General features: G+C 40.3%; 1 long non-coding RNA gene across 1 annotated transcript in view; it reads right to left on the reverse strand.

The window, feature by feature from the left end:
• LOC125482949 overlaps nt 1-10077 on the reverse strand; it is a 49783-nt gene extending 39706 nt beyond the window's left edge. Inside the window, exon 1 of the long non-coding RNA XR_007261940.1 lies at nt 9945-10077. This is a non-coding gene — a long non-coding RNA (uncharacterized LOC125482949). The remainder of the gene's footprint in view (nt 1-9944) is intronic.
• Between the last annotated feature and the right edge of the window lie 1225 nt (nt 10078-11302).

Genomic DNA, 11302 nt, shown 5'->3' on the forward strand with positions numbered 1-11302 from the left:
AATATAAAGTGACAAAATATGGGCATGCCAACATTGGCAGGAAAAGTAATAAAGCAGAATATCAATTAAATGGAGAAAGATTGCTGAGCTCTGAAGTCCCGAGGGAGTTGGGCATCCTGGTATGTTGCAAAGTGAGTAGACAACTGTGGTCTGGTGAGGGTGCCAGTGGATGTGGTGGGTACATTGAGAGGAGAAGATAAAATACTGGCAATATCACTGAATGTAATACATTAGAGGCCCAGGTAATGCTCTGTTGACATGGGCTCAAATCCAATCATGTCAGCTGTGGAATTAAGTTCAACTAACCCATCTGAAATTGAAAGCCCTCTCAGTAATGGCGACCATGAAACTATTGCTGATTGCTGTAAAAACTCATTGGATTCATCAGCATCTTTTACAGTTGGAAATCAGTCGTGCTTACCTGGCTTGGTCTTCATGTGATTTCACGCCCATAGCAATATGTCTGACTGTTACCCTCACAAGTCAGTCACTTCAGGGACAATTAGGGATTAGCAACACATGCCAGTGTTGACCACAGCAAAGAACAAAAACAAATGATGAAGAAGGGAACTAGAATGCTGTCATTAATTGCAAGGGGAAATAGAATATAAATATAAAGATTTTTTGCTGCGATTGTATTGGATTTTGGTGAGACCAAATCTGGAGTTTAAAATGCAGTTTTTGTCTCCTTATATGAGAAATGACATATTTCATTGGTTCAGAGAAGATCCACTCCACTAAGTCCTGGAATAAGGAGATCATTTTTGGAGGAAATATTGGTCACTTTGCATCTTTATGTATTGGTATTTAGAAAAGTGAGGTGTGATCTTATTGAACCATACACGATCCTGCAGGGTCTTGAAAGGATGAATGCTGAAAGGAAGTTCCCTTTATGGGAGAGAGGACACAATTTAACAGTAAAGGATTTCCCATTTAAGACAGAGGTGAATTTTTGTTTCCTCTTTGGGGATCCGTGATCTATTCAATTCTCTATCCCAGAGAGTGAATGCAGGGTCGGTATTTTTCTTGATTCTTGACTAACAAGGACACCTATTTCAGAGGTCATTCATTCTTCGGCAAATAGCCCATTGCTATTCATGGGCATCTTTGCTAATATCATAATGATGACCACAGTTTGGGAATAGAAAATTAACTTAGAAATTTGGGAAGTCCTGAGGGCAAAAAAACACGATATATTGCAAAGAATTCTTTCTGTACAATGTTTGCTCCTGATACACATTCAGAATAACAGTTGCACATAAACAATAATTTTGATCCATTGCCCAACATAAGACTTTGAAAAAGCTGACTGACCATAAACCTGTCAATCAATCGCAAAAGTTTTTTGAAAAAGGTTAGAATAGTGGACAGCAGAAGTTAGAAAGATGTAGAAGCAGAGGAAATCATGATTCTTTATTCATTCACGGCGTCACTGGCTAGGCAGCATTTATTGCCCATCCCTAATTGCCCAGAGGGCAATTAAGAGTAAACCACATTTCTGTGGGTCTGGAATCACATGTAGGCCAGACCAGGTAAGGATGGCAGGTTCCTTCCCTAAAGGACATTACTGAATCTGCTGGGTTTTTTCCCCCAACAATTGACAATGGATTCATGATCATCATTTTACTCCTAATTCCAGATAATTATTGAATCCAGATTCCACCATCTGCCATGGCAGCATTCAAATCCACGTCCCCAGAACATTATCTGGGCCTCTGGATTAACAATCCAGCATTAATACCACTAGGCCATCACCTCCCCTTTCGATGATAATGATGATAGAGTAAGATTTGTGACATTGGACCTTGTTTTACATCATGTTCAAAATCCTTTTCTATTGAATCTGTTCCTTGGTATTAAATGTACATTATGAATAAACAAACATCAGACCTTCTTGATACTCGGGATATTGAAGTGAAACTTGGTTAGAATATGAATGGACAATCTCTGCTGAAATGGGCAAAGGAATATCTTGTTATGAGATCTTCTGTTCATAATGTTGTCATTCTGCTGTGACCAATAAATTTAATACCAGAAATTTGAACTTCCAGTTGACGGCTGAAAGAATGACACAATATTTTTCATTTTAAGACTCCTACTGTAACAAATAAACTGAAAGGACTAGTGGTTAAACATTATTTTTGTAGGCCACTTGAACCTTAAATTACAGAACAGTTCTTTTTTCCTTCTTACTTTTGAAACAACTGAAGAAACCATGCTACAAGAGATAGCAAAAGACAACACAGTGTGGAGCTGGAGGAACACAGCAGGCCAGGCAGCATCAGAGGAGCAGGAAAGTTGATGTTTCGGGTTGGGACCCTTCTCCAGAAATGTGGAGGGACAAGTCAAGTTTACTGTGCCCTTTAAACATTCAATTCTCCTGGAATTCATTCTTAGTTCCCAGGGGTTATTTCTATTTATTTTCATTTCCAGCCTAGTAATTTTTAATCTCAGAACTGTCTTTCATGGTGAGGGTCTTTTCTGGCAATTCTTTTTATAGTGCAAATTTGGAGAACCTTCCAGTCTCATTTCAAATCCTCATAAATTTGGTCTTTTTAATTTGAGCACTTTGTCACATGTATTTCCATGTGGTGAGTCACAGAGACTTTTAGCTTCTAGCTGCTCCTTTTCTTCTCTTTCTTGGCAAACCTGCCCATGTCTATTATAATCTATTATAGTCATATAAAGATTGGGAAGGGAGGGGAGTCACATTACCACTTCTTGCTTAATGACAGCAATATTTTGTAGAATTGGTTGATGCAGTTTTTTTATCGTTATTGGGAAAATTTATGTTTCACAAATATGATATTAGTTCTTCAGTAGTAAGGCTATTTAGTGATAATTAAAACATATTTCACCATAAAAAGACAAAATGCACCTCATTCAATAAGGTATAATCTTTTCAATGGTTTTTGCAGCGAGATTATTGATGCAAAAAAGGCAGGTTTTCATCAGGGATAGTAGGAACTGCAGATGCTGGAGAATCCGAGACAACAAGGTGCAGGGCTGGATGAACACAGCAGGCCAAGCAGCATCATAGGAGCAGAGAGGCTGACGTTTCGGGCCTAGACCCTTCATCAGAAAAGGGGGAGGGGAAGGGGGTTTTGAAATAAATAGGGCGAGAGTGGGAGGCGGATAGAAGAGGGATAGAGGAGAGGATAGGTGGAGAGGAAACAAACAGGTCGAAGAGGCGGGGATGGAGCCAGTAAAGGTGAGTGTAGGTAGGGAGTTAGGAAGGGGATAGGTCAGTCCAGGGAGGACGGACAGGTCAAGGGGGCAGGATGAGGTTGGTCGGTAGGAGATGGAGGTGCGGCTTGAGGTGGGAGGAGGGTATAGGTAGGAGGAAGAACAGGTTAGGGAGGCAGGGACGAGCTGGACTGGTTTTGGGATGCGGTAGGGGGAGGGGAGATTTTGAAACTTGTGAAATCCACATTGATACCATTGGGCTGCAGGGTTCCCAAGCGGAATATGAGTTGCTGTTCCTGCAACCTTCGGGTGGCATCGGTGTGGCACTGCAGGAGGCCCAGGATGGACATGTCGTCCGAGGAATGGGAGGGGGAGTTGAAATGGTTCGCGACTGGGAGGTGCAGTTGTTTATTGCGAACCGAGCGTAGGTGTTCTGCAAAGCGGTCCCCGAGTCTCCGCTTGGTTTCCCCGATGTAGAGGAAGCCACACCGGGTACAGCGGATGCAGTATACCACATTGGCAGACGTGCAGGTGAATATCTGCTTGATGTGGAAAGTCTTCTTGGGGCCTGGGATGGGGGTGAGGGAGGAGGTATGGGGGCAGGTGTAGCACTTCCTGCGGTTGCAGGGAAAAGTGCTGGGTGTGGTGGAGCTGGAGGGGAGTGTGGAGCGGACAAGGGAGTCACGGAGAGAGTTGTCCCTCCGGAAAGCAGATAAGGGTGGGGAGGGAAAGATGTCTTTGGTGGTGGGGTCGGATTGCAGATGGCGGAAGTGTTTTCATCAGGTTTGTGATTTCTAATTGACTGTATTTTATGGGACCTTCAACAGCGCCCCCTCTGGAGAACCACGGAATGACTATGGCAACTTCCTGGTTTATGTAAAAACTGCGGATGCTGTAAATCAGGAACAAAAACAGAAGTTGCTGGAAAAGCTCAGCAGGTCTGGCAGCATCTGTAAAGAAAAAAAATCAGAGTTAACGTTTTGGGTCCAGTGACCCTTCCTCAGAACAGATCCTGCTGAGGAAGGGTCACCGTATCCGAAATGTTAACTTGGATTTTTTTCTTCACAGATGCTGCCAGAGCTGCTGAGCTTTTCCAGCAAATTCTGTTGTTGTTCCTGATTAATGTGTTTCATTGCCCATTGCAGACTCCAGAAATTATAGTCAATGTTAGATGAGCAATCAAGATGAACATTAGCAGCTTTTCTGTCATTGCTATCACAAAGTCGAGGCCTACATATTTCCGTTGTCTTCATTCTCTCTGGTGGAGGGAGGCCACAATGCTGCCACTGGAGGAAATCCCAATGTCTAGAAATCTGTGTCATCTTTATAAAAAGAAGTAACAATGCCATCTAGTGGAAGAAGGAAGAACAACCGGCCTTATGAAATGGATTGCTATGACAACTCATCAATTAATTTCATGTTGGGATTGATCACTTCTCTAAATGAGCAAGCTGGGGAAATAAACTATTGTAATGCCCTCCATGCCACGAATGCCCTTGCTGAGATTGGGCTGCAATCAACAGGGGTGCTGCGGTTGGTGATCCCTGTCTGTTTCAAGAGAGTATGGCAGCATTTAGGGTGAGGAGTTTCCTAAGGAAACATTTCAAACTTGCGGAAAACAGGATGGTTCAAGATAAACACAGCAGGCCAAGCAGCATCATAGGAGCAGAGAGGCTGACGTTTCGGGCCTAGACCCTTCATCAGAAATGGGGGAGGGGAAGGGGGTTCTGAAATAAATAGGGAGAGAGGGGGAGACGGATAGAAGATGGACAGAGGAGAAGATAGGTGGAGAGGAGACAGACAGGTCAAAGAGGCGGGGATGGAGCCAGTAAAGGTGAGTGATTCTGCTTCCCAAACATGATCTGCTGTATCTTCTGGAATTCGCCATCAAGTTAAATTTATGCCGTTGAAAATGTCACCAGATATGAATACCAAATCATTTTGCAAAATTGGAGAACAGCATATAATTAAGGCAGAATTTAAATCGTTCTATCATGGTTCATCAAAGGACTTGATGTCATGTTTGGTGAAACAGTTCTGGACACCACACCTTATGAAGCTTATGATGACCTTGAAGGAAATACATTATAAATGGACAAGAATTTTGTTTGTTATTATTCATTCATGGGATGAATCCTTAATTGCACAGAGGGCAGTTAAGAATCAACCACATTATTGTGGATCTGGAGTCACATGTAGGCAAGACCAGGTAAGGATTGCAGTTTCTTTATCAAAGTGTTATTAGTGAACCACATGGATTTTTCTGACAATAGACACATAGTCATCCTCAGACTCTTAATTCCAGATTTTTATAGATTCCACCTTCGGCCATGGGGGATTCAAACCTGAAACCCAGAACATTTCCTGAGTCTCTCATTTCCTAAGCCATCACCTGCCCTTGAGAATTAAATAACAATGAGTGATTACACACTCTAGGGCCATGCTTCATGAAATTTTGAATGTTAAGTGTGATTTGATTTACATTTTTTATAGATATTAAGGGAACAGACAGAGAAAATATTTCCACTTGTTGGAAAGTCTAAAGTTAGATGATAGGGTCTAAAGGTTAGACTTTCAGAAGTGAAACCTGTTAACACTTCTATATAAAGGATGGTGGAAGTTTGGAACCCTCTTTTAAAACCTCAATTATTGCTATGCATATTGTTAATTTTAAATTCTTGTTAGCCAAAGTTATGAATGGATAAGGGGCAACAAGTGTATATTGAATATATGGATCAAACATAATTTCATTGAATGTTGGACACGACTTTGGAAGCTAAATAGTTTCCTCCTGTTCATAGTTTTGAATGTTCCTAAATCATACCTGTCTATTATAAGACTGTATTTCCTCCATTTTCTAGCTTGCTATGAGCAATGCAAAGGGAGATTAACTAATTATTCACGAGCAGTCTTACACCTATTTGTCACATTCTGGATGTCTTACTTTTATAGAGAGGCAAATACATTTTTTAAAAAATGGTAGAAAATCATTTATTAACCAGAGCTTGGAATTTACAAGTTACTCATTCTCAGTATTTACAGACAATTACCATTGATTTGGATTTCTATGGGCAACAGTCTGAAATTGTTGGGAATTACACCATTAGAATGACACATCAATGTCTCATCCTGCTATTTATTCATAAAGTATGCTGCAGTTCTGGAGTGAATAAGGTTTGCCAAGAGTTCTGATTGTCTGCAAATTGCTGACCTATTTGTGCTGCTCCATCGCAAGCCTTAATAAAGCTGGTAGAAATCTTTTCTCATCATGGAGTACCCTACTGAACTTGGCAACAATCATCAAATTGCTCAAATTACAATGATACTCCTTCTGTAGCCATTTAAATCAGTCATTAATGTTATAGAAGATACTGGTAATGACACAATGTATGGTCCAAACATGAGACTCAAACTTTGAGGCCCACAAAAAAGCCAATGAAACAATGAAAGTGTCTTCCTCTGACATGACTTAAATCATTGCTGGACGGTTTTGTTTTAGACTTTCTAACTGACCTTGATGGTCCTTTTCTTGCCAATCTTGCAATACCTACAAGTGTCAATAGTTTTCAAGAAGCATGATTGCTTTGACCTTGGAAGAGAATAACTCATTGACATGCAAATCAAATAATACAATTTTAGGATACAGTATATACATCACTGGAGACATGATATGTGGTAAATATTGTATTACTGGTAAGGTTCTCTGAGGAAATCTTTGACAGCCTTCTTTCCACATTCTTTTGTGAGCTGGGACTCTCTCACTCCCCTTCATGAGGTGTAACCTTTGTGTCATCATTGACAAGAACATGGGGGATTAAGCAAACAAAGGACCAACTCTTGTCGTGGACCACTTCTAAGCTGGCGTCTCATTGACCATGTATTTTGATCCCTTACTAGTTGCATAATCAAAATGGATGAATTGCTACCTTGTTGACTCACACCAACTTTTTCAGATAAAGAAGGGATGCATGGTATCTATACAAATCTGAGTTTAAATATCAATTCTTAAATGTAACGATAGCAAAATAATAACTGAACCGCATGGTGCTAGAGTGAAAACAGAGGCAGTCAATCACTGATCTGTTTCTAATCTGTTGCCATCTTTCCCAGGTCAAATAAGGGGTCTTGGATGGTCCTGGTGCCTGCTTAAATCAGACAGCAGCCTCAAAATGTCAGAGCAGTTTAGAGGTTCCTGATGGCTGGTTAATAGCCTTGCATGGGAAGCTTCCCTGGGAATGCTCCTTTGTTAGATTGTTCAGGCCCAGGTTTGAAAAATGGCTGGAGCAGAAAAGATGTGGGAGTATTTCCTTTGCGAGCCACAACAGCAGCATGAGCCAGAGGTATCCCCTCATCATGATCATAAATCTTCCTTACCCTCAACATATTTTTGATGAAGTCAGGTTGTTCTCTGGGTTGTCAGAAGCCAATGAGAAACATACTAACTGTTACTGAGGACCAGCTCTTGGAATGGATTGGTCATTGTGTTCTTACCCTGTTATAATGAGCCTAATGCACTGTGCCAACTAGTTTCTTAGAAGTTAAGATTCACTTTCAGGTGAAGGTGGTGCTTTCTTCATGCGCAAAGCTATCTTGCAAATCCAAATAGGCCAAAAAATTTAAGTCAAAGTGCTCCATCTAACAGGAATTATTTCTGATGGCTGACAGAAGATATTTCTCATTATAACCCTGAATTTAACCCTGACTGATCTACTTTTCTTCTGCATTGACTTCAAAACAGCAAAGAGGGTTTAACATAGATATCAGTCCCAAACATTTCAATTTGAATCAGGTTAAAATTCGGCTTTCTGACTGGGCATTAAAGAAAGAGCAAATAAGTAGACCAAAGTTGAGCAGTTTGTGAGTTTTGGATATAACTGAAGATATCTGCTTTGATCAAGCAATATTGAGTTCCTCTACCTGCACATGTTACTCCTTCAGTTACCATCCCTGGAATCTATTGCAGAATGCGTCGACTTTGAAAATATACCCTCTGGATAGTAGTTTAGGCATTATTTAATCAACAATCCATAGAATCTCGACAGCGTGGAAACAGGCCCTTTGGCCCAACAAGTTCACACTGACCCTCAGAGCATCCCACCCAGACCCCATCCCCCTATAACCCACCTAATCTACGCATCCCTGAACACTACAGGCAATTTAGCATGGCCAATCCACCCAGCCTGCACATCTATGGGCTGTGGGAGGAAACCGCAGCACCCAGAGGAAACCCATGCAGGCATGGGGAGAATGTGCAAACTTCACACAGACAGTCGCCTGAGGGTGGAATTGAGCCCAAGCCCCTAGCGCAGTAAGGCAGCAGTGCTAATCACCGAGCCATAACAATGTGAAGCAACAATTGGCACATTTTTCTTAACCAGGACTTGGCATCAACATGATGCCTTATTACAAACAATTCATGCCCAAAGGCCTTGGCACATAAAGCCCTGATAGTGTCAACAAGAAAAAAATACTTGTCAATTAATGACTCGGATGAAGGGAAGAAACACAACTGATTTAACAGGACAATGTACTGTAAGAAAGGAAGAGATGGTTTGGTGCAATGTGTAAAGTGGACAGAGAAGTCAGATAATAACATTAAAAAAATTCATAGATTTATACACCCTCTTGTGAAATAACAAGTGATAAGTGGAGAAGTAAAACTGAGTCAATTTAGCGAGTACAAGACCTATTTCAGCTTTAATAGTTCTGTTACCTTCATGACCTTTATTTGCATTTCAAGCATACTTCAGGTTTCAAAAGAAATATCCTCTGTGACCACTTCAGTTCACCAGTTAGAGTCACTTTTAGTTAAAATGGCATTAACATCCAGGCTATCATATTTCAAAGACAAAACAAAATCAGAGTCTGGACCGGATGAAATTGCTTGGATTTGAATTTGAATCACTTGCTTTCTCTTTGAACTCAGCTTTTCATCCTTTCTGGCATAAACCACCACCAAAAGAAAAGGGAACTGCAATTCATGAGGAGGTTAAAATGTCATCTGCCAATTTCTATTTGGTTGAGCTTTCAGTTGACCGCTAAAGAAGTGTGAATAAATGATTTATAACAACATTCACTGCTTGCAGGTTTTGTAATAAACCTGCCTTTATGTTCTAACACACAATAAAAAGCCATAAAATTATTCATATTTATTTGGAAAATTTTAAATCTTCAAAAGTCCAGTCATCAATAATTATGATGAATCACAGTTTACAATGCAGAACCATGTATGTCTGCATTTCCCAGAGTATTTTCATGATAGTACAGAAGATAATGCAAGCGAAATACTTAAGACTTATGCTTATAACATTACATCTTCAACAGTGTGGAATAATTTTAAAATTGATAGAAATTGCTCAGTTTGATGCCCATGCAATAGAATATGTTCCTATATCAATTTGACAAAACAAGCGAACAATCAGCAACATGAAGACATTTTTTAAATATCATGGACTATGAATATTTAACAGATTGAGCAATGATCAAGCACACTGATATTTCGATGCTTCGCATTCTCCTTCAGTCTATTCACTACAAGCCGCAGCCCAACGTCAAATGCAAATTGCCCAGCAGTGTCAAAGCAATTTTCTCATGATTTAGGAGCCTCTTGATTCACAGTTGAAGCCTTCATATGGGTTCCAGTGATCCAGCACCGAAACTGGAATCTACTTGTTTCATACAGGCTATAGCATTGGTTATGTAATTTATAAGACCACTTTCTAAAAAAAATGAATACATGAAAAAGTTATGCACCACACCTTATTCCTTCTTGATATGATAAATGTTTCACGGAATTCAGGAGGAACTGCTGCCATCTCAGGTTGCAGGGTAGGTCTGAATCACATTGTTTATGCTTTTGCGGTATGGGAAAGAGGAAGTTAAATGTCAAGTTGTTTTTCTCCTCTGTAATGTCTGACTTGCCCAACAGAAAGCGCAAGACTTTTTTTTAATTGTTTACAGTCAGCAATTCAGCATGTTTAGCAATCTTGTTTAGAATTTGTAAAGCTAGTACTAACTTATTTGGGGTATAATAACAGTACTATTATCAGACACAGTGCAATAAGAAATATCTGTTTTTGCAATATATTGCATGCATATATAAAAAAATTACATAAAACATTCCATCGTACCCACAGTGCTGCAAAACAGCTACCTTCCACTTCAAAAGTCTGCTTTATTTAGACTGCAGTTATCTCTACCAAATTGAGTAATTGACAGCAACAGCAAGGATGCATACAAGGGGAAGCTAGATAAATAGAAAGGAAAAAGATATATAAAGTTATGCTGATAAATTTGGATGAAGTAGAGAAGGTGAAGGCTTGTACAGAGCAGAAATGTCAGCATAAGCCATTTGGCCTGTTTCTGTTTCTGGAAAAAACCTAAATTTGAAACCAATCCTCACCATTGGGCTACAAAACTCTACCCAAAATTCAGTACTGGCTATACGAAAATGTCCCATCATGAAACCACTGGACAACATAAACTGCTGTCATTTGACCAACTGTCATTAATTTAGTTTGCTGCCTATCTGCATTTCACCCTGTCATCTGTGTGACATTATACTACCCCACTCCAAACAGACAATGTCAGTACACACTATCATTCTACAGTCTGCTCCTGCACAACGTCGCTTTCCATTTTGCAAGCAAAAGGTGAGTGAATGTTAGAAATCTACAGAAGCAGAAGGTATGTGCCTCTTTTAGATCAGAGGTCATCTGGTTTCAATTACCTGAGGGGACTGGAAAGAAACTTCATGGAGTTTTTCTTTACCTCATTTGTTTTTTTTTGCATCTCCCAGGAGATTACATGGCTGAGGGCGGGGATGGGGGAGGGAGACGTAGGGAAGGAATGTTTATCTGTGTGCTAGTTCAGCCAATGTGAGGTCAGCTTGATGTGTCAGCTGGTCTTTTCCTACTTATCATTTTCATGTACAACCTTCAGAACAGGAGGAAACCATTTAGTCTCTCAACCTGTTCTGCCTTTGAATGACAGCCATGACTGATCTGCAACCTAAAGGCACACCACTTTGCTTTATATCTCCAAAGATCTTTTTTTAAATTCAGTCATGGGACATGGGCATCACTGTCTGGCCAGCATTTATCACCCGAATCTAGTT

Source organism: Rhincodon typus, chromosome 4 (genome assembly GCF_021869965.1).
Source record: "Rhincodon typus isolate 14 chromosome 4, sRhiTyp1.1, whole genome shotgun sequence".
NCBI lineage: Eukaryota > Metazoa > Chordata > Chondrichthyes > Orectolobiformes > Rhincodontidae > Rhincodon > Rhincodon typus.